Source organism: Rhipicephalus microplus, chromosome 2 (assembly GCF_043290135.1).
Source record: "Rhipicephalus microplus isolate Deutch F79 chromosome 2, USDA_Rmic, whole genome shotgun sequence".
Classification (NCBI taxonomy): domain Eukaryota; kingdom Metazoa; phylum Arthropoda; class Arachnida; order Ixodida; family Ixodidae; genus Rhipicephalus; species Rhipicephalus microplus.
Genome location: NC_134701.1, coordinates 132,367,232 through 132,390,029, shown reverse-complemented (window position 1 = coordinate 132,390,029; position 22,798 = coordinate 132,367,232). Strand labels below are relative to the sequence as shown.

The 22,798-nt window shown below is 48.6% G+C and overlaps 17 non-coding genes across 17 annotated transcripts; all 17 read left to right on the top strand.

Annotated features, from left to right (window-relative positions):
- Window positions 1–491: 491 nt before the first annotated feature.
- Window positions 492–610, top strand: TRNAL-CAA (transfer RNA leucine (anticodon CAA)). Its single transcript has 2 exons — window positions 492–529; window positions 565–610. It is a non-coding gene; the product is annotated as a tRNA-Leu (tRNA).
- A 2,269-nt stretch (window positions 611–2,879) lies between these two features.
- Window positions 2,880–2,998, top strand: TRNAL-UAA (transfer RNA leucine (anticodon UAA)). The gene is made up of 2 exons: window positions 2,880–2,917; window positions 2,953–2,998. It is a non-coding gene; the product is annotated as a tRNA-Leu (tRNA).
- A 429-nt stretch (window positions 2,999–3,427) lies between these two features.
- On the top strand, window positions 3,428–3,546 carry TRNAS-UGA (transfer RNA serine (anticodon UGA)). The gene is made up of 2 exons: window positions 3,428–3,465; window positions 3,501–3,546. It is a non-coding gene; the product is annotated as a tRNA-Ser (tRNA).
- Window positions 3,547–4,347: 801 nt separating this feature from the next.
- Window positions 4,348–4,466, top strand: TRNAL-UAA (transfer RNA leucine (anticodon UAA)). Its single transcript has 2 exons — window positions 4,348–4,385; window positions 4,421–4,466. It is a non-coding gene; the product is annotated as a tRNA-Leu (tRNA).
- A 1,351-nt stretch (window positions 4,467–5,817) lies between these two features.
- TRNAL-UAA (transfer RNA leucine (anticodon UAA)) lies at window positions 5,818–5,936 on the top strand. Its single transcript has 2 exons — window positions 5,818–5,855; window positions 5,891–5,936. It is a non-coding gene; the product is annotated as a tRNA-Leu (tRNA).
- A 429-nt stretch (window positions 5,937–6,365) lies between these two features.
- On the top strand, window positions 6,366–6,484 carry TRNAS-UGA (transfer RNA serine (anticodon UGA)). Its single transcript has 2 exons — window positions 6,366–6,403; window positions 6,439–6,484. It is a non-coding gene; the product is annotated as a tRNA-Ser (tRNA).
- Window positions 6,485–7,285: 801 nt separating this feature from the next.
- TRNAL-UAA (transfer RNA leucine (anticodon UAA)) lies at window positions 7,286–7,404 on the top strand. Its single transcript has 2 exons — window positions 7,286–7,323; window positions 7,359–7,404. It is a non-coding gene; the product is annotated as a tRNA-Leu (tRNA).
- Window positions 7,405–8,936: 1,532 nt separating this feature from the next.
- Window positions 8,937–9,055, top strand: TRNAL-CAA (transfer RNA leucine (anticodon CAA)). The gene is made up of 2 exons: window positions 8,937–8,974; window positions 9,010–9,055. It is a non-coding gene; the product is annotated as a tRNA-Leu (tRNA).
- Window positions 9,056–10,039: 984 nt separating this feature from the next.
- On the top strand, window positions 10,040–10,158 carry TRNAS-UGA (transfer RNA serine (anticodon UGA)). The gene is made up of 2 exons: window positions 10,040–10,077; window positions 10,113–10,158. It is a non-coding gene; the product is annotated as a tRNA-Ser (tRNA).
- A 615-nt stretch (window positions 10,159–10,773) lies between these two features.
- On the top strand, window positions 10,774–10,892 carry TRNAL-UAA (transfer RNA leucine (anticodon UAA)). Its single transcript has 2 exons — window positions 10,774–10,811; window positions 10,847–10,892. It is a non-coding gene; the product is annotated as a tRNA-Leu (tRNA).
- Window positions 10,893–10,956: 64 nt separating this feature from the next.
- On the top strand, window positions 10,957–11,075 carry TRNAL-UAA (transfer RNA leucine (anticodon UAA)). The gene is made up of 2 exons: window positions 10,957–10,994; window positions 11,030–11,075. It is a non-coding gene; the product is annotated as a tRNA-Leu (tRNA).
- A 247-nt stretch (window positions 11,076–11,322) lies between these two features.
- TRNAL-CAA (transfer RNA leucine (anticodon CAA)) lies at window positions 11,323–11,441 on the top strand. Its single transcript has 2 exons — window positions 11,323–11,360; window positions 11,396–11,441. It is a non-coding gene; the product is annotated as a tRNA-Leu (tRNA).
- A 613-nt stretch (window positions 11,442–12,054) lies between these two features.
- Window positions 12,055–12,173, top strand: TRNAL-CAA (transfer RNA leucine (anticodon CAA)). The gene is made up of 2 exons: window positions 12,055–12,092; window positions 12,128–12,173. It is a non-coding gene; the product is annotated as a tRNA-Leu (tRNA).
- A 612-nt stretch (window positions 12,174–12,785) lies between these two features.
- TRNAL-UAA (transfer RNA leucine (anticodon UAA)) lies at window positions 12,786–12,904 on the top strand. The gene is made up of 2 exons: window positions 12,786–12,823; window positions 12,859–12,904. It is a non-coding gene; the product is annotated as a tRNA-Leu (tRNA).
- A 983-nt stretch (window positions 12,905–13,887) lies between these two features.
- TRNAL-UAA (transfer RNA leucine (anticodon UAA)) lies at window positions 13,888–14,006 on the top strand. The gene is made up of 2 exons: window positions 13,888–13,925; window positions 13,961–14,006. It is a non-coding gene; the product is annotated as a tRNA-Leu (tRNA).
- Window positions 14,007–14,069: 63 nt separating this feature from the next.
- Window positions 14,070–14,188, top strand: TRNAL-UAA (transfer RNA leucine (anticodon UAA)). The gene is made up of 2 exons: window positions 14,070–14,107; window positions 14,143–14,188. It is a non-coding gene; the product is annotated as a tRNA-Leu (tRNA).
- A 5,311-nt stretch (window positions 14,189–19,499) lies between these two features.
- TRNAL-UAA (transfer RNA leucine (anticodon UAA)) lies at window positions 19,500–19,618 on the top strand. The gene is made up of 2 exons: window positions 19,500–19,537; window positions 19,573–19,618. It is a non-coding gene; the product is annotated as a tRNA-Leu (tRNA).
- Window positions 19,619–22,798: the final 3,180 nt, after the last annotated feature.

The window sequence follows — 22,798 nt, the reverse complement described above, 5'->3', positions numbered from 1 at the left end:
GAGGCTTCTGGTCCACGTATGTGGGCGAGGGTTCGAATCTCACTTCTGTCAATTTTTTTTCCTTTACTACCAGCACAGAGTCAGCGTCTTCTTTTGCTAGGGCTGACATATCATATCAGAATGGCCGAGTGGTCTAAGGCGCCACACTCAAGAGAAACCTTGCCCAGTGATACGCGTGTAACGAGGCTTCTGGCCCACGTATGTGGGCGTGGATTCAAATCCCACTTCTGACAAACTTTTTTTTACTTTACTACCAGAACAAAGTCGGAGCCTTCTTTTGCTGAGGATGACATATCTTGTCAGAATGGCCGAGTGGTCAAAGGCGCCACACTCAAGGGAAACCGTGCCCAGTGATACGGGTTGAACGAGGCTTCTGGTCCACGTATGTGGGCGTGGGTTCGATTCGCACTTCTACTTCTGACAAACTCTGTTTTTTTACTTTTCTACCAGCACAAAGTCAGTGTCTCCTTATGCTGGGGCTGATATATTGTGTCAGAATGGCCGAGTGGTCTAAGGCGCCAGACTCAAGGGAAACCTTGCCCAGTGATACGGGTTGAACGAGGCTTCTGGTCCACGTATGTGGGCGTGGGTTCAAATCCCACTTCTGACAAACTTTTTTTTTACTTTACTACCAGAACAAAGTCAGTGTCTCCTTTTGCTGGGCTGAAATATTGTGTCAGAATGGCCGAGCGGTCAAAGGCGCCAGACTAAAGGGAAGCTTTGCCCAGAGATACGGGTTGAACGAGACTTGTGGTCCACGTATGTGGGCGTGGATTCAAATCCCACTTCTGACAGACTCTATTTTTTTTACTTTACTACCAGCACAAAGTCAGTGTCTCCTTTTGCTGGGCTGAAGTATTGTGTCAGAATGGCCGAGTGGTCGAAGGCGCCAGACTTAAGGGAAACTTTGCCCAGTGATACGTGTTGAACGAGGCTTCTGGTCCACGTGTGTGGGCGTTGGTTCAAACCCACTTCTGACAAACTTTCTTTTTACTTTACTACCAGAACAAAGTCAGTCTCTCCTTTTGCTGTGCTGAAGTATCGTGGCAGAAAAGCCGAGTGGGCTAAGGCACCAGACTCGAGAGAAATCTTGCCCAGTTGTACGGGTTGAACGAGGCTTCTCGTCCACGTATGTGGGCGTGGGTTCGGTTCCCACTACTGACAAACGTTTTTTTTTACTTTACTACCAGCACAAAGTCAGTGTCTTCTTTTGCTGGGGCTGATATATCGTATCAGAATGGCCGAGTGGTCGAAGGCGCCAGACTCAAGGGAAACCTTGCCCAGTGGTACGAGTTGAACGAGGCTTCTGGTCCACGTATGTGTGCGTGGGTTTGAATCCCACTTCTGACAATAGTTTTTTACTTTACTACCAGACCAAAGTCAGGGTCTCCTTTTGCTGGGCTGAAATATGGTGTCAGAATGGCCGAGTGGTCGAAGGCGCCAGAATTGAGGGAAACCTTGCCCAGTGATACGTGTTGAACGCGGCTTCTGGTCCACGTATGTGGGCGGGGGTTCAAATCACACGTCTGACAGACACTATTTTTTACTTTACTACCAGCACAAAGTCAGTGTCTTCTTTTGCTGGGCTGAAATATTGTGTCAGAATGGCCGAGTGTTCCAAGGCGCCAGACTTAAGGGAAACTTTGCCCAGTGATACGTGATGAACGAGGCTTCTGGTCCACGTATGTGGGCGTGGGTTGAAATCCCACATCTGACAATCTTTTTTTTTACTTTACTACCAGAACAAAGTCAGTTTCTCCTTTTGCTGGGCTGAAGAATCGTGGCAGAATGGCCGAGTAGTTTAAGGCACCAGACTCAAGAGAAACCTTGCCGAGTTATACGGGTTGAACGAGGCATCTCGTCCACGTATGTGGCCGTGGGTTCAATTCCCACTTCTGACGAACTTTTTTTTACTTTACTACCAGAACAAAGTCAGTGTCTCCTTTTGCTGGGCGGAAATATCGTGTCCGAATGGCCGAGTGGTCGAAGGCACCAGATCTAAGGGAAACCTTGCCCAGTGATACGTGTTGAACGAGGCTTCTGGTCCACGTATGTGGGTGTGTGTTCAATCCCCACTTTGACAAACCCTTCTCTTTAATTTACTACCAGCAGAAAGTAAGTGTCTCCTTTTGGTGGGGCTGAAATATCGTGTAATAATTGCCGAGTGGTCTAAGGCGCCAGACTCAAGGGAAACCTTGCCCAGTGATACGGGTGGAACGACGCTTCTGGTCTACGTATGTGGGCGTGGGTCCGAATCCCACTTCTGACAAACTTTTTTTTTACTTTACTACCAGAACAAAGTCAGTGTCTCCTTTTGCTTGGCTGAAATAGTGTGTCTGAATTGCCGAGTGGTCGAAGGCGTCAGACTTACGGGAAACTTTGCCCAGTGATACGTGTGGAACGAGGCTTCTCGTCCACGTATGTGGGCATGGGTTCAAATCCCACTTCTGACAAACTTTTTCTACTTTACTACCAGAACAATGTCAGTGTCTTCTTTGCTGGGCTGAAATATTGTGTCCGAATGACCGAGTGGTCGAAGGCACTAGACCTAAGGGAAACTTTGCGCAGGGATACGGGTTGAACGAGGCTTCTGGTCCATGTATGTGGGCATGGCTTCGATTCCCACTTCTGACAAACTTTTTTTTACTTTAGTTCCAGCACAAAGTCAGCGTCTTCTTTTGCTGGGGCTGATATAACGTATCAGAATGGCCGAGTGGTTGAAGGCGCAAGACTCAAGGGAAACCTTGCACAGTGGTACGAGTGTAACGAGGCTTCTGGTTTACGTGTGTGTCCGTGGGTTCGGATCCCACTTCTGACATTTTTTTTACTTTACTACCAGAACAAAGTCAGTGTCTGCTTTTGCTGGGCTGAAATGTCATATCAGAATGGCCGAGTGGTTGAAGGCGCCAGACATAAGGGAAGCCTTGCCCAGTGATACGGGTTGAACGAGGCCTCTGGTCCACGTATGTGGGCGTGGGTTCGAATCCCACTTCTGACAAACTTTTTTAATCTACTACCAGAACAAAGTCAGTGTCCTATTTTGCTAGGCCGAAATATTGTGGCAGAATGGCCGAGTGGTCGAAGGCGCCAGACTTAAGGGAAACCTTGCCCAGTGATACGTGTTGAACGAGGCTTCTAGTCCACGTATATGGGCGTGGGTTCAAATCCCACTACTGACAAACCCTTCTTTTTACATTACTACCAGCAGAGAGTCAGTGTCTCCTTTTGCTGGGCTGAAATATTGTTTCAGAATGGCCGTGTTGTCAAAGGCGCCAGACTAAAAGGAAGCCTTGCCCAGTGGTACGAGTTGAACGAGGCTTCTGGTCCACGTATGTGTGCGTGGGTTTGAATCCCATTTCTGACAATATTTTTTTACTTTACTACCAGACCAAAGTCAGTGTCTCCTTTTGCTGGGCTGAAATATGGTGTCAGAATGGCCGAGTGGTCGAAGGCGCCAGACTTGAGGGAAACCTTGCCCAGTGATACGTGTTGAACGCGGCTTCTGGTCCACGTATGTGGGCGGGGGTTCAAATCCCACTTCTGACAATCTTTTTTTTCACCTTACTACACGAACAAAGTCAGTGTCTCCTTTTGCTGGGCTGAAGAATCATGGCAGAATGGCCGAGTGGTCAAAAGCGCCAGACTTAAGGGAAACCTTGCCCAGAGATACGGGTTGAACGAGACTTTTGGCTCACGTATGTTGGCGTGGGTTCCAATCCCACGTCTGACAGACTCTCTTTTTTTACTTTACTACCAGCACAAAGTCAGTGTCTCCTTTTGCTGGGCTGAAATGTTGTGTCAGAATGGCCGAGTGGTCGAAGGCACCAGACCTAAGGGAAACTTTGCCCAGTGATACGTGTTGAACGAGGCTTCTGGTCCACGTATATGGGCGTGGGTTCAAATGCCACTACTGACAAACCCTTCTTTTTACATTACTACCAGCAGAAAGTCAGTGTCTCCTTTTGCTGGGCTGAAATATTGTTTCGGAATGGCCGTGTTGTCAAAGGCGCCAGACTAAAAGGAAGCCTTGCCCAGTGGTACGAGTTGAACGATGCTTCTGGTCCACGTATGTGTGCGTGGGTTTGAATCCCACTTCTGACAATATTTTGTTACTTTACTACCAGACCAAAGTCAGTTTCTCCTTTGCTGGGCTGAAGTATCGTGGCAGAATGGCCGAGTAGTTTAAGGCACCAGACTCAAGAGAAACCTTGCCCAGTGATACGGGTTGAACGAGGCTTCTCGTCCACGTATGTGGGCGTGGGTTCAATTCTCACTTCTGACAAACTTTTTTTTTACTTTACTACCAGAACAAAGTCAGTGTCTCCTTTTGCTGGGCTGAAATATCGTGTCAGAATGGCTGAGTGGTCGAAGGCGCCAGACTTAAGGGAAACCTTGCCCAGTGATACCGGTTGAACGAGGCTTCTGGTCCACGTATGTGGGCGTGGGTTCAAATCCCACTTCTGACAAACCCTTCTTTTTACTTTACTGCCAGCAGAAGGTCAGTGTCTCCTTTTGGTGGGGCTGAAATATTGTGTATTAATTGCCGAGTGGTCTAAGGCGCCAGCCTCAAGGGAAACTTTGCCCAGTGATACGGGTGGAACGAGGCTTTTGGTCCACGTATGTGGGCGTGGGTCCGAATCCCACTTCTCACAAACTTTTTTTTTACTTTACAACCAGAACAAAGTCAGTGTCTCCTTTTGCTGGGCTGAAATAGTGTGTCTGAATGGCCAAGTGGTCGAAGGCGCCAAACTTAAGGGAAACCTTGCCCAGTGATACGGGTTGAACGAGGCTTTTGGTCCAGGTGTGTGGGCGTGGGTTCAAATGTAACTTCAGACAAACTCTTTGTTTTACTTTACTACGAGCATAAAGTCAGTGTCTTCTTTTGCTGGGGCTGATATATTGTGTCGGATATGCCGAGTGGTCCAAGGCGCCAGACTCAAGGGAAACCTTGCGCAGTGATACGGGTAGAACGAGGCTTCTGGTCCACGTATATGGGCGTGGATTTGAATCCTACTTCTGACAATCATTTTACTTTAATACCAGCACAAAGTCAGTGTCTCCTTTTGCTGGGGCTGATATATCGTGTCAGATTGGCCGAGTGGTCCAAGGCGCCAGACTCAATGAAAACCTTGTCCAGTGATACGGGTTGAGCGAGGCTTCTGGTCCACGTATGTGGGCGAGGTTTCGAATCTCACTTCGGTCAATTTTTTTTACTTAACCACCAGCACAGAGTCAGCGTCTTCTTTTGCTGGGGCTGACATATCGTATCAGAATGGCCGAGTGGTCTAAGGCGCCAGACTCAAGGGAAACCTTGCCCAGTGATACGAGTGTAACGAGGCTTCTTGTCCACGTATGTGGGCGTGGATTCAAATCCCACTTCTGACAAACTTTTTTTTACTTTACTACCAGAACAAAGTCGGAGCCTTCTTTTGCTGAGGATGACATATCTTGTCAGAATGGCCGAGTGGTCAAAGGCGCCACACTCAAGAGAAAGCTTGCCAAGTGATACGGGTTGAACGAGGCTTCTGGTCCACGTATGTGGGCGTGGGTTCGGTTCCCACTACTGACAAACGTTTTTTTTACATTACTACCAGCACAAAGTCAGTGTCTTCTTTTGCTGGGGCTGATATATGTTGTCAGAATGGCCAAGTGGTCGAAGGCGCCAGACTTGAGGGAAACCTTGCCCAGTGATACGTGTTGAACGCGGCTTCTGGTCCACGTATGTGGGTGGGGGCTCAAATCCCACTTCTGACAATCTTTTTTCACTTTACTACACGAACAAAGTCAGTGTCTCCTTTTGCTGGGCTGAAGAATCATGGTAGAATGGCCGAGTGGTCAAAGGCGCCAGACTTAAGGGAAACCTTGCCCAGTGATACGGGTTGAACGAGGCCTCTGGTCCACGTATGTGGGCGTGGGTTCGAATCCCACTTCTGACAAACTTTTTTAATCTACTACCAGAACAAAGTCAGTGTCCTATTTTGCTAGGCCGAAATATTGTGGCAGAATGGCCGAGTGGTCGAAGGCGCCAGACTTAAGGGAAACCTTGCCCAGTGATACGTGTTGAACGAGGCTTCTAGTCCACGTATATGGGCGTGGGTTCAAATCCCACTACTGACAAACCCTTCTTTTTACATTACTACCAGCAGAGAGTAAGTGTCTCCTTTTGCTGGGCTGAAATATTGTTTCAGAATGGCCGTGTTGTCAAAGGCGCCAGACTAAAAGGAAGCCTTGCCCAGTGGTACGAGTTGAACGAGGCTTCTGGTCCACGTATGTGTGCGTGGGTTTGAATCCCATTTCTGACAATATTTTTTTACTTTACTACCAGACCAAAGTCAGTGTCTCCTTTTGCTGGGCTGAAATATGGTGTCAGAATGGCCGAGTGGTCGAAGGCGCCAGACTTGAGGGAAACCTTGCCCAGTGATACGTGTTGAACGCGGCTTCTGGTCCACGTATGTGGGCGGGGGTTCAAATCCCACTTCTGACAATCTTTTTTTTCACCTTACTACACGAACAAAGTCAGTGTCTCCTTTTGCTGGGCTGAAGAATCATGGCAGAATGGCCGAGTGGTCAAAGGCGCCAGACTTAAGGGAAACCTTGCCCAGAGATACGGGTTGAACGAGACTTTTGGCTCACGTATGTTGGCGTGGGTTCCAATCCCACGTCTGACAGACTCTCTTTTTTTACTTTACTACCAGCACAAAGTCAGTGTCTCCTTTTGCTGGGCTGAAATGTTGTGTCAGAATGGCCGAGTGGTCGAAGGCACCAGACCTAAGGGAAACTTTGCCCAGTGATACGTGTTGAACGAGGCTTCTGGTCCACGTATATGGGCGTGGGTTCAAATGCCACTACTGACAAACCCTTCTTTTTACATTACTACCAGCAGAAAGTCAGTGTCTCCTTTTGCTGGGCTGAAATATTGTTTCGGAATGGCCGTGTTGTCAAAGGCGCCAGACTAAAAGGAAGCCTTGCCCAGTGGTACGAGTTGAACGATGCTTCTGGTCCACGTATGTGTGCGTGGGTTTGAATCCCACTTCTGACAATATTTTGTTACTTTACTACCAGACCAAAGTCAGTTTCTCCTTTGCTGGGCTGAAGTATCGTGGCAGAATGGCCGAGTAGTTTAAGGCACCAGACTCAAGAGAAACCTTGCCCAGTGATACGGGTTGAACGAGGCTTCTCGTCCACGTATGTGGGCGTGGGTTCAATTCTCACTTCTGACAAACTTTTTTTTTACTTTACTACCAGAACAAAGTCAGTGTCTCCTTTTGCTGGGCTGAAATATCGTGTCAGAATGGCTGAGTGGTCGAAGGCGCCAGACTTAAGGGAAACCTTGCCCAGTGATACCGGTTGAACGAGGCTTCTGGTCCACGTATGTGGGCGTGGGTTCAAATCCCACTTCTGACAAACCCTTCTTTTTACTTTACTGCCAGCAGAAGGTCAGTGTCTCCTTTTGGTGGGGCTGAAATATTGTGTATTAATTGCCGAGTGGTCTAAGGCGCCAGCCTCAAGGGAAACTTTGCCCAGTGATACGGGTGGAACGAGGCTTTTGGTCCACGTATGTGGGCGTGGGTCCGAATCCCACTTCTCACAAACTTTTTTTTTACTTTACAACCAGAACAAAGTCAGTGTCTCCTTTTGCTGGGCTGAAATAGTGTGTCTGAATGGCCAAGTGGTCGAAGGCGCCAAACTTAAGGGAAACCTTGCCCAGTGATACGGGTTGAACGAGGCTTTTGGTCCAGGTGTGTGGGCGTGGGTTCAAATGTAACTTCAGACAAACTCTTTGTTTTACTTTACTACGAGCATAAAGTCAGTGTCTTCTTTTGCTGGGGCTGATATATTGTGTCGGATATGCCGAGTGGTCCAAGGCGCCAGACTCAAGGGAAACCTTGCGCAGTGATACGGGTAGAACGAGGCTTCTGGTCCACGTATATGGGCGTGGATTTGAATCCTACTTCTGACAATCATTTTACTTTAATACCAGCACAAAGTCAGTGTCTCCTTTTGCTGGGGCTGATATATCGTGTCAGATTGGCCGAGTGGTCCAAGGCGCCAGACTCAATGAAAACCTTGTCCAGTGATACGGGTTGAGCGAGGCTTCTGGTCCACGTATGTGGGCGAGGTTTCGAATCTCACTTCGGTCAATTTTTTTTACTTAACTACCAGCACAGAGTCAGCGTCTTCTTTTGCTGGGGCTGACATATCGTATCAGAATGGCCGAGTGGTCTAAGGCGCCAGACTCAAGGGAAACCTTGCCCAGTGATACGAGTGTAACGAGGCTTCTTGTCCACGTATGTGGGCGTGGATTCAAATCCCACTTCTGACAAACTTTTTTTTACTTTACTACCAGAACAAAGTCGGAGCCTTCTTTTGCTGAGGATGACATATCTTGTCAGAATGGCCGAGTGGTCAAAGGCGCCACACTCAAGAGAAAGCTTGCCAAGTGATACGGGTTGAACGAGGCTTCTGGTCCACGTATGTGGGCGTGGGTTCGGTTCCCACTACTGACAAACGTTTTTTTTACATTACTACCAGCACAAAGTCAGTGTCTTCTTTTGCTGGGGCTGATATATGTTGTCAGAATGGCCAAGTGGTCGAAGGCGCCAGACTTGAGGGAAACCTTGCCCAGTGATACGTGTTGAACGCGGCTTCTGGTCCACGTATGTGGGTGGGGGCTCAAATCCCACTTCTGACAATCTTTTTTCACTTTACTACACGAACAAAGTCAGTGTCTCCTTTTGCTGGGCTGAAGAATCATGGTAGAATGGCCGAGTGGTCAAAGGCGCCAGACTTAAGGGAAACCTTGCCCAGTGATACGGGTTGAACGAGGCTTCTCGTCCACGTATGTGGGCGTGGGTTCAATTCTCACTTCTGACAAACTTTTTTTTACTTTACTACCAGAACAGTCAGTGTCTCCTTTTGCTGGGATGAAATATCGTGTCAGAATGGCCGAGTGGTCGAAGGCGCCAGACTCAAGGGAAACCTTGCCCAGTGATTTGGGATAAACGAGGCTTCTGGTCCACGTACGTGGGCGTGGGTTCAAATCCCACTTCTGACAAACTTTTTTTACTTTACTACCAAAACAAAGTCAGTGTCTCCTTTTGCTGGGCTGAAATATTGTGTAAGAATGGCCGAGTGGTCGAAAGTGCCCGACTTAAGGGAAACTTAGCCCAGTGATTCGTGTTGAACGAGTGTTCTGGTCCACGTATGTGGGCGTGGGTTCAAGCCCACTTCTGACAAATTTTCTTTTTACTTTACTACCAGAACAAAATCAGTGTCTCCTTTTGCTGTGCTGAAGTATCGTGGCAGAATGGCCGAGTGGTCTAAGGCGCCAGACTCAAGAGAAACCTTGCCCAGTTGTACGGGTTGAACGAGGCTTCTCGTCCACGTATGTGGGCGTGGATTCAATTCCCACTTCTGACAAACTTTTTTTTTACTTTACTACCAGAACAAAGTCAGTGTCTCCTTTTGCTGGGCTGAAATATCGTGTCAGAATGGCCGAGTGGTCGAAGGCGCCAGACTTAAAGGAAACCTTGCCCAGTGATACTGGTTGAACGAGGCTTCTGACCACGTATGTGGGCGTGGATTCAAATCCCACTTCTGGCAAACTCTATTTTTGTTTACTTTACTACCAGCACAAAGTCAGTGTCTCCTTTTGCTGGGCTGAAATATTGTATCAGATTGGCCGAGTGTCGAAGGCGCCAGGCTTAAGGGAAAGTTTGCCCAGTGATACGTGTTGAACGAGGCTTCTGGTCCACGTGTGTGGGCGTGGGTTCAAACCCACTTCTGACAAACTTTCTTTTTACTTTACTGCCAGAACAATGTCAGTGTCTCCTTTTGCAGTGCTGAAGTATCGTGGCAGAATAGCCGAGTGGTCTAAGGCACCAGACTCAAGAGAAACCTTGCCCAGTTGTACGAGTTGAGCGAGGCTTCTCGTCCACGTATGTGGGCGTGGGTTCGGTTCCCACTACTGACAAACGTTTTTTTTACATTACTACCAGCACAAAGTCAGTGTCTTCTTTTGCTGGGGCTGATATATGGTGTCAGAATGGCCAAGTGGTCGAAGGCGCCAGACTTGAGGGAAACCTTGCCCAGTGATACGTGTTGAACGCGGCTTCTGGTCCACGTATGTGGGCGTGGGTTCGAATCACACTTCTGACAAACTTTTTTTCACTTTACTACACGAACAAAGTCAGTGTCTCCTTTTGCTGGGCTGAAGAATCATGGCAGAATGGCCGAGTGGTCAAAGGCGCCAGACTTAAGGGAAATCTTGCCCAAAGATACGGGTTGAACGAGACTTCTGGTCCACGTATGTGGGCGTGGGTTCCAATCCCACGTCTGACAGACTCTATTTTTTTACTTTACTACCAGCACAAAGTCAGTGTCTCCTTTTGCTCGGCTGAAATATTGTGTCAGAATGACCGAGTGGTCGAAGGCGCCAGACTTAAGGTAAACTTTGCCCAGTGATACGTATTGAACGAGGCTTCTGGTCCACGTATGTGGGCGTGGGTTGAAATCCCACTTCTGACAAACTTTTTTTTTACTTTACTACCAGAAGAAAGTCAGTTTCTCCTTTTGCTGGGCTGAAGTATCGTGGCAGAATGGCCGAGTAGTTTAAGGCACCAGACTCAAGAGAAACCTTGCCCAGTGATACGGGTTGAACGAGGCTTCTCGTCCACGTATGTGGGCGTGGGTTCAATTCTCACTTCTGACAAACTTTTTTTTACTTTACTACCGGAACAGTCAGTGTCTCCTTTTGCTGGGATGAAATATCGTGTCAGAATGGCCGAGTGGTCGAAGGCACCAGACTTAAGGAAAACCTTGCCCAGTGATACGGGTTGAACGAGGCTTCTGGTCCACGTATGTGGGCGTGGGTTCGAATCACACTTCTGACAAACTTTTTTTTACTTTACTACCAGAACAAAGTCAGTGTCTCCTTTTGCTGGGCTGAAATATTGTGTCTGAATGGCCGAGTGGTCGAAGGCGCCAGACTTAAGGGAAACCTTGCCCAGTGATACGGGTTGAACGAGGCTTCTCGTCCACGTATGTGGGCGTGGGTTCGATTCCCACTTCTGACAAACTTTTTTTTTACTTTACTACCAGAACAAAGTCAGTGTCTCCTTTTGCTGGGCTGTAATATCGTGTCAGAATGGCCGAGTGGTCGAAGGTGCCAGACTTAAGGGTAACCTTGCCCAGTGGTACGGGTGGAACGAGGCTTCTGGTCCACGTATGTGGGCGTGGGTTCAAATCACACTTCTGTCAATTTTTTTTACTTTACTACCAGCACAGAGTCAGCGTCTTCTTTTGCTGGGGCTGACATATCGTATCAGAATGGCCGAGTGGTCTAAGGCACCAGACTCAAGGGAAACTTTGCCCAGTGATACGAGTGTAACGAGGCTTCTGGTCCACGTATGTGGGCGTGGATTCAAATCCCACTTCTGACAAACTTTCTTTTACTTTACTACCAGAACAAAGTCGGAGCCTTCTTTTGCTGAGGATGACATATCTTGTCAGAATGGCCGAGTGGTCAAAGGCGCCACACTCAAGAGAAAGCTTGCCAAGTGATACGGGTTGAACAAGGCTTCTGGTCCACGTATGTGGGCGTGGGTTCGGTTCCCACTACTGACAAACGTTTTTTTTACATTACTACCAGCACAAAGTCAGTGTCTTCTTTTGCTGGGGCTGATATATGGTGTCAGAATGGCCAAGTGGTCGAAGGCGCCAGACTTGAGGGAAACCTTGCCCAGTGATACGTGTTGAACGCGGCTTCTGGTCCACGTATGTGGGTGGGGGCTCAAATCCCACTTCTGACAATCTTTTTTCACTTTACTACGCGAACAAAGTCAGTGTCTCCTTTTGCTGGGCTTAAGAATCATGGCAGAATGGCCGAGTGGTCAAAGGCGCCAGACTTAAGGGAAACCTTGCCCAGTGATACGGGTTGAACGAGGCTTCTCGTCCACGTATGTGGGCGTGGGTTCAATTCTCACTTCTGATAAACTTTTTTTTACTTTACTACCAGAACAGTCAGTGTCTCCTTTTGCTGGGATGAAATATCGTGTCAGAATGGCCGAGTGGTCGAAGGCGCCAGACTCAAGGGAAACCTTGCCCAGTGATTTGGGATAAACGAGGCTTCTGGTCCACGTACGTGGGCGTGGGTTCAAATCCCACTTCTGACAAACTTTTTTTACTTTACTACCAAAACAAAGTCAGTGTCTCCTTTTGCTGGGCTGAAATATTGTGTCAGAATGGCCGAGTGGTCGAAAGCACCCGACTTAAGGGAAACTGTGCCCAGTGATTCGTGTTGAACGAGTGTTCTGGTCCACGTATGTGGGCGTGGGTTCAAGCCCACTTCTGACAAACTTTCTTTTGACTTTACTACCAGAACAAAATCAGTGTCTCCTTTTGCTGTGCTGAAGTATCGTGGCAGAATGGCCGAGTGGTCTAAGGCGCCAGACTCAAGAAAAACCTTGCCCAGTTGTACGGGTTGAACGAGGCTTCTCGTCCACGTATGTGGGCGTGGGTTCGGTTCCCACTACTGACAAACTTTTTTTACTTTACTACCAGCGCAAAGTCAGTGTCTTCTTTTGCTGGGGCTGATATATCGTATCAGAATGGCCGAGTGGTCGAAGGCGCCAGACTTCAGAGAAACCTTGCCCAGTGATACGTGTTGAACGCGGATTCTGGTCCACGTATGTGCGCGGGGGTTCAAATCCCACTTCTGACAATCTTTTTTTCACTTTACTACGCGAACAAAGTCAGTGTCTCCTTTTGCTGGGCTGAAGAATCATGGCAAAATGGCCGAGTGGTCAAAGGCGCCAGACTTAAGGGAAACCTTGCCCAGAGATACGGGTTGAACGAGACTTCTGGTCCACGTATGTGGGCGTGGGTTCAAATCCCACGTCTGACAAACTCTATTTTTTTACTTTACTACCAGCACAAAGTCAGTGTTTCCTTTTGCTGGGCTGAAGTATCGTGGCAGAATGGCCGAGTAGTTTAAGGCACCAGACTCAAGAGAAACCTTGCCCAGTGATACGGGTTGAACGAGGCTTTTCATCCACGTATGTGGGCGTGGGTTCAATTCCCACTTCTGACAAACTTTTTTTTTACTTTACTACCAGAACAAAGTCAGTGTCTCCTTTTGCTGGGCTGAAATATCGTGTCAGAATGGCCGAGTGGTCGAAGGCGCCAGACTTAAGGGAAACCTTGCCCAGTGATACCGGTTGAACGAGGCTTCTGACCACGTATGTGGGCGTGGATTTGAATCCTACTTCTGACAAACTTTTTTTACTTTACTACAAGATCAAACCCAGTGTCTCCTTTTGCTGGGGCTAAAACATCGTGTCAGAATGGCCGCATGGTCGAAGGCGCCAGACATAAGGGAAACCTTGTCCAGTGATACGTGTCTAACGAGGCTTCTGGTCCACGTATGTGGGCGTGGGTTCAAATCCCACTTCTGACAAACCCTTCTTTTTACTTTACTACCAGCACAAAGTCAGTGTCACCTTTTGCTGGGGCTGAAATATCCCGTAATAATTGCCGAGTGGTCTAAGGCGCCAGACTGAAGGGAAACCTTGCCCAGTGATGCGGGTTGAACGAGGCTTCTGGTCCACGTATGTGGTCGTGGGTTCGAATCACACTTCTGACAAACTTTTTTTACTTTACTACCAGAACAAAGTCAGTGTCTCCTTTTGTTGGCTGAAATATTGTGTCTTAATGACCGAGTGGTCGAAGGCGACAGACTTAAGGGAAACCTTGCCCAGTGATACGGGTTGAACGAGGCTTCTCGTCCACGTATGTGGGCGTGGGCTCGATTCCCACTTCTGACAAACTTTTTTTTACTTTACTACCAGAACAAAGTCAGTGTCTCCTTTTGCTGGGCTGAAATATCGTGTCAGAATGGCCGAGTGGTGGAAGGCGCCAGACTTAAGGGAAACCTTGCCCAGTGGTACGGGTTGAACGAGGCTTCTGGTCCACGTATGTGGGCGTGGGTTCGAATCACACTTCTGTCAATTTTTTTTACATTACTACCAGCACAGAGTCAGCGTCTTCTTTTGCTGGGGCTCACATATTGTATCAGAATGGCCGAGTGGTCTAAGGCGCCAGACTTAAGGGAAACCTTGCCCAGTGATACGAGTGTAACGAGGCTTCTGGTCCACGTATGTGGGCGTGGGTTCAAATCCCACTTCTGACAAACTCTTTTTTACTTTACTACCAGCAGAAAGTCAGTGTCTCCTTTTGCTGGGGCTGAAATATCGTGTAATAATTGCCGAGTGGTCTAAGGCGCCAGACTTAAGGGAAACCTTGACCAGTGATACGGGTTGAACGAGGCTTCTGGTCCGCGTATGTGGGCGTGGGTTCGAATCACACCTCTGACAAACTTTTTTTACTTTACTACCAGAACAAAGTCAGTGTCTCCTTTTGCTAGGCTGAAATATTATGTCTGAATGGCCGAGTGCCATTCTGCTTCCGGCAGTCGTGCTGAACGGATCGCAGGATCATGAGCTCCAGCGGAGCGGCGACAGCGGCCAATCTTAGCCGCGGAAACAGGAACGGAGATAGCGAATACCAGTTTATTTTGCCGCAAATGCCAAAAGGACGACTTGTTATCAACACCGTGTTTTTACACGGTGATGTACGAGCGAGGCCATACAAGGTCGAAGATTTCAGGGACGCATTGACGCCAACGGGCCTGCTGCCGGATGTGGTAAGCCTCGGTGCATACCAGGTTAACCACTTGTGGGCGGTGACATTCAATGATGCCGCTCCCACGAAACGCCTGCTCGCCTTGAAGGAGCTGCAGGTGAAGGGGCGGCGCTGCGTCGTCGTCGACCCACAGGACCAGCAGGTGCGGCTACGAATTCACTGGCTGCTTCACGGGGTGAGCGACGAAGAAGTACGGACGGCGCTGTCGGCTTTCGGCAAGGTCGTGGAGGTGAGCCGTGAGCGGTGGCGTGTCCCGGGCATGGCCGACAAGTGTTCGACCACGAGAACAGCTCACCTGAAGCTGAAAAGCGGCGTCAGGGTCGAAGACCTTCCGCACCAGATCAGGATCGATGGAGAGCTGGCCTTGCTGGTTGTGCCTGGTCGGCCGATGCAATGCTTGCGCTGCCAGGGCAAAGGGCACGTCCGCCGAGAGTGCAAGGTTCCCCGTTGCTCGCGGTGCAAACGCTTCGGACACGTCGAGGCGGATTGCGTTCGAACGTACGCCAGTGCAATGGGGCCAGCGAAGAACGAGGCGATGGCTGATCACGTCATGGACGCGGCCGAGGCAGAGGACGCCGCCAAAGGGGTCGGAAGCCCAGTGGTCCCTGTGACTACTGGAGGGGCGGCGCCGGCAGACACACCCAAGTTTCCGGAGACTCTCCAGCTTTCGACTACACCGGCCAGCGCCCCGTCAGCGGCCGAGCCTGAGCGGGTCGAGACGGACGTGGTTCCAGTGGGGACAGCTGATACAACGGAGGGTCAGGGAGAGACGGCGGCGGACAGCGACGACGAGATGTGCGTGACCAGCGCCACGCTAAAGCGTCCACTCGACGACTCGGTAGAGCAGGACGGGGCGTCGTCCACCAGCAGCCAGGAGCCGCCTGCGAAGGCGCCGCAAGGGAGGCGGCGTAGTCTCAAACCTAAGCCGAAAGTCCCTACCGACCGGAGACTGGAGGACAAGGCAAAAGAAAACAGCGCTGGGAAGCAGGATGGTCCTGGAGGCGGCTAGCCGAGGGCTGGTCGTGAAGGGTAAGCGCCATGCTCCGGGCCTACTCCTTTAGCGAACAAGTCACTATGGCATTAACTCCGCCATTCAGTATAGCTACGCTTAACGTCAGAGGGTTGGCGGCTAGGCGTAGGCAAAGTCAGCTCTATCGGTTGCTCACAGACCAAGACATAGACGTCCTAGCCGTCCAGGAAACTAAGGTAGACGGAGAGGAGGAGACCGGGAGCATGGTGCGCCGTTTCACTGACCGATATTACGCGGTCGTAAGCCACTCGATAGGAACGTCCGCGGGTTGTGTTCTTTTTGTAAAAAAATTGCAAAGCCTTCTTGTGCAAAGTGTTTTTTCATGCCAGTCGGGCAGAATTGTTTATTGTGACTTTGTTTATGGTGCCACTGAATTCAGAGTTATATGCGTATACGCACCGAATAGTGTAGAAGAGCGTGCTCAGTTTTTTTCTAACCTGTTTCAGTGGACAAAGTGTGATAAGAGGGTGGTTTTGTTAGGTGATTTTAACTGTGTTTTAAGGGCTCGCGATAGAGTCAATAGCACTGGCGTTCGTGACAAAAGCAGTGACGTGCTAGGCAAATTAATAACCGAAAATGACTTGGAAGACGTGTATGAATGTGTGGCAGCAAATCGCGAAGTGATCTACACGCGATTTCATGGCAATAGCCATGCACGTTTAGACCGCATATACCTATCCCTAGATGTATTGCCTATGTGTCACGATTTTTCGGTTGAGCTAGTGTCGTTTTCAGATCACTGTTTGGTTGTGTGTCGCATAGGCATGAAGAAACAGCGTAAGGTTTTCAACTGGGATTTATGGAAACTGAACGCATTGTTACTAAAAGATGAACCATTTTTAGAAGCAGTGCACGAGACCATTAATGAAGTGCTTATGGAAAAAACGGAAACAGTAGCAGAGAAATGGGAGTGTTTAAAGCAGAAGGTGAAAATGAAAGCGCTTGACAGATCGAGCACGCTAAAATTCGAAGCGCAAATAAAAGAAAGAAGTCTTAAGAAAACACTGCAGCAGCTGATAGCCCTAGAAAGTCGGGAGCCTGGGACTTGCAAAGACGAGGTGCGCAGTGTCAAGGAAAAATTAGAACTGCATGACAGAGAGCGTTATCGAGGCGCCTGGGTTCGCGCGCGCGCAAATGATCTTGCCGCGGGTGAGACGCCCACAAAAAGGGCGCTTGGTCTCGAAAAAGCGCAAGGACGCCGAAACCACATCGATAAGGTCTATTGCAACGGGACTCTCGCGAGCGACAATGAAAGCATCGAACGGGCCTTTGTTGCGTATTATCAGTCACTTTTTGCAATTCGAAAAGCGAATGTACATGGTTTTAAAGAAGAGTTTCTCAAGCGCTTGCCGCGGCTTAGTGACGACACAAAAAAGCTTTTAGAAGGCAGAATAACGGAAGGTGAAGTGGAACGCGCGATTGGTCATCTGAACCCCGGAAAGTCACCGGGACCCGATGGCCTAACCGCAGCATGGTATAAGACGTTTAGAATAGAACTGTCCCCGGGGTTAGCTGAGCTGTTCAATGAGGCGTACGAACGGAAAACTCTGCCGCCCTCCTTCAGCAAAGCGCATACGATATTAATTCCTAAAACGGACGAAGGGGAAAAACTTAAACTGGTGACATCGTATAGGCCCATATCGCTGACCAATGTCGACTACAAGATTTTTATGAAGGTTCTGGCAGCGCGACTTCAAGGTGTCATTAAAGAAATTGTTGGAGAGCACCAAACTTGTGGAATCAAAGGCAGAACCATTAGCTCAAACATTCACAAGATGCGGTGTGTGCTAGAGTGTTGTGACGAAGATTCACTTGGCGTTGCTCTGCTCCAGATAGACCTGGAGAAAGCTTTTGATTGTGTTGCGCATGATATTTTGTTTGTCATCTTAGATCATATTAATGTCGGTTCCATCATCAAGGAGGGAGTGGCCTTGGCGTACCAGAACTGCACAACACGTTTAATTGTTAACAAGTCTTTGGGGGCCCCCATTCACGTAATGCGTTCTGTGCGTCAAGGCTGCCCCCTCAGTCCACTTTTGTTTTGTATTTACATCGAAGCGATGTGCTTAGCGATAAATGAAAATGAAAAAATTCGTGGCTTCAGCTTGGCGGCAGTGGAAGTTAAGCTGCTGGCATATGCAGACGACATTGCGGTGTGTTGTACGAACAAAGAAAGTGTAGAGGAAACGATAAGTGTTGTGAAACATTTTTGTAGCGTCACAGGAAGCCGCGTAAACTGGGCGAAATCTCTGGGGCTTTGGCACGGAAGGTGGCCTTCAAAGCCGGACCTTTTTGCGAATGTGCACTGGACGGAAACACCGACAAGGTACCTCGGTGTTCCCCTGGAATGTTATAACGGCAGCGAGGAGTATTGGTCGCGTCAAACAAAAGAGACGAAGGAAAAAGCAGACAGGTGGAAAGGCATGAACCTGTCTGTTTTCGCTAGGGCTACTGTGTGCAACATGTTTTTTATCGCTAAACTGTGGTATGTGATGCAGGTGTTACATTGTTCAAGGATCAACGTGCAAAGGCTGCACAGAGTGTTCGCAGTTTTTATATGGGGCTCGAAATGGGAAAGGTGCAGACGGACCAACTTGTTCAGGTGCGTGAAGGACGGAGGTCTTGGTTTGGCGCACCTATTTGTGAGACAAGTAGTAAATAGATTTTTGTTTTTCCGTGACGTCAGGGATCCGTTTTTGCGTACGGTATGCCAGCTCAGGTTAGGCAGTGCCTTACCAGATTTTGTTGTTACTACGGATAGCCGGCCCGTGACGTTGCGTGGGTATCTCAAGGAAGTGGTAGACAGTGTACGTTTTTTATCTGTACGCTTTTCGATAGATTATCTAGCAAGTGTTAGAAGAAAAGAATTGTACAAAGATGTATGTGCTATGGTTTTGCCAGTACCATTGTACAGGGCCATATACAGTGGAAGACCGGGACAAAATGTACTGAAGCGGGTGAGAAACATGCAGGTACCTACAGGGGTGAAAACTTTTTTCTTCAAGTTACACACAGGAACACTATCAGTAAAGACTTTCACAGAGGAACGGGGTTTTTTTACACCATGGGGGTCACACTGCTTGATATGTAAGAAACCAGAAACAATAGACCATGTTTTTTTGCATTGTTGGGAAGGGGTACATTTTTGGGACATATTACAGAGGACAATAAAGAAGGATTTTCCACTAGACCCACACGGAATAAGGTACCTCGCAGTAACAAATGATGATGGGGTCCCATTTGATGTAGTGATGTTGACCGGTCTCCACTGTATATGGCGTGCACGAATGGCCGGATACCATTTCGACCCGGACGCAAAGCCAGCAGTAATTTATTTCAGGCAAAGCATGTCTGCATTCATTGAGTGTAGCAAAATAGAGGATATCGAGCCAGAATGGTTGTCAAGGTTTGAACCCCTGGCAAACCTTAAGTATTTTTAAGAGGACAACATCAGTACAAATGGGACTGATGGCAATGCTTGTTTTTTTTTCTTTTTTTTTTCTTTTTTTGTATTGTAATATATGTGTGTGCAATGATTGCCCTGTACAATGTCCATGCCAGGCAATAAATTAAAAAAAAAAAAAAAGTCTGAATGGCCGAGTGGTCGAAGGCGCCAGGCTTAAGGGAAACCTTGCCCAGTGATACGGGTTTAACGAGGCTTCTCGTCCACGTATGTTGGCGTGGGTTGGATTCCCACTTCTGACAAACTTTTTTTTACTTTACTACCAGAACAAAGTCAGTGTCTCCTTTTGCTGGGCTGAAATATCGTGTCAGAATGGCCGTGTGGTCGAAGGCGCCAGACTTAAGGGAAACGTTGCCCAGTGTTACGGGTTGAACGAGGCTTCTGGTCCACGTATGTGGGCGTGGGTTCAAATCCCACTTCTGACAAACTTTTTTTTACTTTACTAACAGAACAAAGTCAGTGTCTCCTTTTGCTGGGCTGAAATATTGTGTCAGAATGACCGAGTGGTCGAAGGCGCTAGACTTAAAGGAAACCTTGCGCAGTGATACGGGTTGAACGAGGCTTCTGGTCCACATATGTGGGCGTAGATTTGCATCCTACTTCTGACAAACTTTTTTTTACTTTACTACAAGAACAAAGCCAGTGTCTCCTTTTGCTGGGGCGAAAACATCTGTCGGAATGGTCGAATGGTCGAAGGCGCCAGACTTAAGGGAAACCTTGCCCAGTGATACGGGTTGAACGAGGCTTCTGGTCCACGTATGTGGGGGTGGATTCAAATCCCACTTCTCCCCCCGCAGGGGCGCCTGCGCAAGTAGGCGTTTGGTGTGTAGCGACACCACGGACCCGAGCTAACGGGGGAGTTTCTACTCCGTCCCACGCCTAGCCGTGCGTGGCTTTGCCGTGTTCGGGGAAAAGGGGATCATGGGGGTTGAGCCGACGCTGGGTGATTGGACCTTGAAGGCCCCCCTGCCGAGGCAACACACCCCTTTGGCCCCGGCTTCACGTAGACGGCACCCCTGGGCTGACCCACCCAGGGGAAATCGGCAGTCGCCTTTTCCTATCTCTCTCTCCCTACATCTTCGTCTTTTGTTCTCACTTTACATCTTTCCTGTCTTCTCCTCACTTCATTTTACTTCCAGTTTTTCCTGGCGGCAAGGGTTAACCTAGTGTAAATATCCAACCTTGGGTAGATATATTAGGTTATAGCGGCCATGTACGGCTGGCGCCTGCGCCTCCTTCGCGTCTCGCAGCGTCCCCTTGTTGGGCTCGGTGGTGGGTGGCTGGCATGGCCGCCGAATAAGCTATCAATTTTATGGGAACCCCTAGCCCTCTTACAACTAATCGCCCCTCCAAGAGGTGGCGCACCGATGCAATTTTTGAGTTTGTTCCAAACAAAAAAGATAACTTCCCCAAATACCACATAATTCACTGTGAAAGTACAGAAAAGAAAGCTAGAAGTATTTCACCTTTCCTTGTGTCCAAATGTCTCATAGAAACGCTGGGCGCAGGCTACAAGGCCACAAAGACTGCCATTGGTGACCTGTTACTTGAATTAAAAGACAACGCACAGTACCAGAGACTACATAAACTCACAGCATTTGGGGATCAGCCGATCAAAATCACACCGCATCGAACCTTGAACACAGTGAAGGGTGTTGTATCAGATGGAGACCTGATGGACCTCTCTGATGATGAACTTCTAACAGGCTGGAAAGAGGAAAACGTCATTCAGGTGCTGCGTATCAAAATAAGAAGAGAAAATAAGAAAATCCCAACGAAGCACATCATACTAACTTTCGCATCTAGCACCCTCCCAACTGAAATAGCAACAGGATATCTTAAACTGCCAGTTACACCATACATACCCAACCCGAGGCGCTGCTTTAAGTGTCAGAGGTTTGGGCACGGCTCCCAGAGCTGCCGAGGACAGATTACCTGCGCGAAATGCGGCACCAAAGGTCATACCGCTGACGATGACTGTCAGCTACAAGTGCACTGCGCAAACTGTGAGGATGACCATCCTGCATATTCCAGGTCATGCGTAGCATGGAAAATGGAAAAAGAAATTATTAGTACAAAGTTTAAATTGAACATAAGCTTCCGTGAAGCGCGGCAGCGCGTTTCCCCGCATTTTTCTGGGAACACATCGTATGCCGAAGTGATGCGAGGGGGGTCAGCACCACTTCGGTTTTCGGCAATGCCTTGGACCACGCCCAGCGTGCCGAGGCAAACGCCACAAGCCCCCATGGGGGGAGCAGCCTCGGCTGCCCCACCCTCCTTGAATACAGCCCCACCAAAGGCTCCTGTGAACCTTGGCAGCAGCCAGGGCACCACACAAACTAAAGAGGTCCCCTCGACCTCCAGCCCGGTGGGGTTTAAGGCTCCGTCTGTCACGACGAAGCCTACAACGAAAACATTATCTGTCGCCTCTCCTGAGGCGATGGACACATCAACTGCACCGGCGCAGACTGCGCCAAAAGAGCGGCGGGGTTCCCTCGACCGCTCTAAAAAAGACAAAACGGTAATTACAGGGCCTTCTAAAGGCTCTGTAAGATAAGTCACTTCTCTCTTTAGACACCAGCCACACTCATTTCGTACACACAGCACTTCTTTACTCCCATAATGGAGACACAAATTATACAATGGAACGTCAGAGGACTACTTCGAAACCTCGACGATGTCCAAGAACTTCTAAACAAACATTCTCCAAAAGTGCTGTGTGTACAGGAAACACACTTAAAATCCAAGAATACAAATTTTTTGCGTCAATATGTTGTCTTTCGAAAGGACAGAGATGATGCTGTGGCATCATCTGGTGGTGTAGCCATTATTGTTAATCGAGGAGTAGCATGTAGCCATCTACCACTACTAACATCCCTACAGGCAGTGGCTGTTCGAGCAGTTCTATTGAATAAGCTCGTCACCATCTGCTCTCTATACATACCGCCGCAACACCGCCTGGAAAAACATGATTTTCACTCTTTAATAGACGAGTTACCAGAACCTTATCTGGTTCTAGGGGACCTGAATGCGCACAGCAGTTTATGGGGTGACTGTTGATGTGATGCACGAGGTCGTCTCATCGAACAGTTCCTCTTTTCATCAGGTGCTTGCCTGTTGAATAGAAAACAGGCAACATATTATAACCTTGCAAACAATACTTACTCCTCCATAGACCTCAGTATCGCATCTCCTTCACTTGTACCATTACTTCAGTGGAAAGTCATAAATAACCCATACGGAAGTGACCATTTTCCTTTGGTTTTGAGTACACCAATAATACATGAATGTCCTCCACATGTTCCCAAATGGCTGATAAACAAAGCTGACTGGGAACAATTTCAAAAAATTACTCACTTAAGTTGGACCGAAATATGCGGATTAGGCATAGATGAAGCTGTGAAGTACTTCACAGCTTTTCTAACTGACGCAGCAGCCAGGTGCATACTGCAAACATCGGGAATGCCCGGTAAACGACACGTCCCATGGTGGAACACGGAGTGTCGTAATGCGCGAAAGGAACAGAACAGGGCATGGAGATTGCTGCGCAACTCGCCAACAGCGGAAAATCTTGACACGTTCAAGAAAATAAAGTCTCAAGGAAG